Source organism: Electrophorus electricus, chromosome 7, assembly GCF_013358815.1.
Source record: "Electrophorus electricus isolate fEleEle1 chromosome 7, fEleEle1.pri, whole genome shotgun sequence".
NCBI classification, from domain to species: domain Eukaryota; kingdom Metazoa; phylum Chordata; class Actinopteri; order Gymnotiformes; family Gymnotidae; genus Electrophorus; species Electrophorus electricus.
The window spans coordinates 8,332,896-8,334,723 of record NC_049541.1 but is presented as its reverse complement, the minus strand read 5'-3'; positions in this window follow the sequence as shown (position 1 = coordinate 8,334,723).

Genomic DNA, 1,828 nt, shown 5'->3' with positions numbered 1-1,828 from the left:
TGAGGTCTTATGGACGTTGCTTATTATGTAACCATAACCAGTGTAAGATTGTTCAAACTTTGATATTGTTTTTCCATTACTGTCTTATTAAGAAGTGGCAGGATTAACTCAGTGGGTTAGTGGTAGCTCAGTGGTTAAGGTACTTGACTTGTATTTGGAAAGTTGCTGGTTCAAGCCCTACCACTGCCATGTTTTCACTGTTGGGCCCCTGATCAAGGCCCTTAACCTTCAATTATTCCTGTATATAGAGTACCTGTCCCTGTCACCCTTAGTGTACTGATTAGTTTGTCCCCCTTTGTGTCTGTGCCTGTTAGTGTGTCTGTCATTGTCCTGGTCTTCCGTTCCTCTGTTCTGCTCGTGCTGGCTTGGGTCGCTTGGTCCTCCTACCTTGGCATCGGTTTTGGGGCTGTAGCCCTATAGGCTGGTGCACCAGGAGTTATGCCGTTGGGGAGGGGCCCTGTCACGATACGGCCCCTCCCCCTCAAAATCTTCGTGTGTGTTTGTATGGTTACGCCCTCTAATGTATCTCACCTTGTTCTGTGTCATTATCATGTGCATATATAAGTCTCTTGTATAGTCATGGATGTTGTCGATCTTTACCCATATGCTAGCCTGTAAGCTATGTCGTCTTTGAGTGTTCTAATAAACATAAGTCTCTGTTTTACGCAACTCATCCCCCTATCCTGCTCTGCCTCCTGAACATTACAGCAATTAGTCTAGTCCAACTTTCTAGAGGTCCTAGTCTTGTCCCAAAGGTCTACATGTTTCTGGGACCCATCCTGCAAGAGAATGCCCATTAAGGGCAACGGAGAAGTAGTTATCTAGGGTGGAGATGTGGTGGGCTACAGGAGGGGACATCAGGGGTTGATGGGAGTAGCCATGGCAGCTGAGATGGGTAGAGGCTCAGTAACATCATGACATCCCATAAGAGAACGCCCATTAAGAGCAACAGAGAGTAGTTGGCTGGGGTGGAGGTGTGGTGGGCTACAGCAGGGGATATCAGGGGGTGGTAGGCGTAGCATGGCATCGGGGGTAGGTGTACCTTGGCAGAAACAGAGACTAGATTATTAGGCATGTCCAGATATGAGGGTGTGTAAATTAGAGAACTATAATGTGCAACAATGGACTCCAGCAGATCTAACTATGCTAGTACAGCTAAAAGGAAAGAACCAGAAGGAAACACAGACATGAGGGCACCCTGGAACATCAGCACTCCACCGCTCTCAGTCAACAAACAAATGACAAAAGAGAGGTGAAGTGACAGCATCATAACATCACATAACTCGCAATGCCCATGGACCCCCAGATCTACACCTTTACCTAAGATGGGAAGTAGTTAATCTTTCCTAATCTTTGAAATGTTCCTAAGGTGGAGAAAGGCAGTCCTAGAAATATTATTTACATAAGCTTCGAACGAGAGACTGGGATCCATAATAACTCCAAGATCTTTAACTGTTAGTGAAGATGTGATTGGTAGACCATTGAGGTTCATTGAGTAATTAGAGAGTGAGGACCTAGCTGTCTCTGGGTCTAATAGAAGCACCTCTGTTTTGTCAGGATTAAGTGAGAGAAAGTTCCTCAACATTCAGTATCTGACATCCTTTATGCCTTCGTCAATAATACTAAGCTGATATGTCCTCTGGTTTGTCTGAAACATATAGCTGAGTATCATCAGCATAGCAGTGGAAACTAGCACAGTGTTTATGTAATGTCACCTAGAGGTAGCATATATAAGGAAAAAAGCAAAGGCCCTAGAACAGATCCTTATGGGGCACCATAGCTAACCTTGTTGTATGCTAAGAAGTCTCCATTTATGTTAACAAACTGG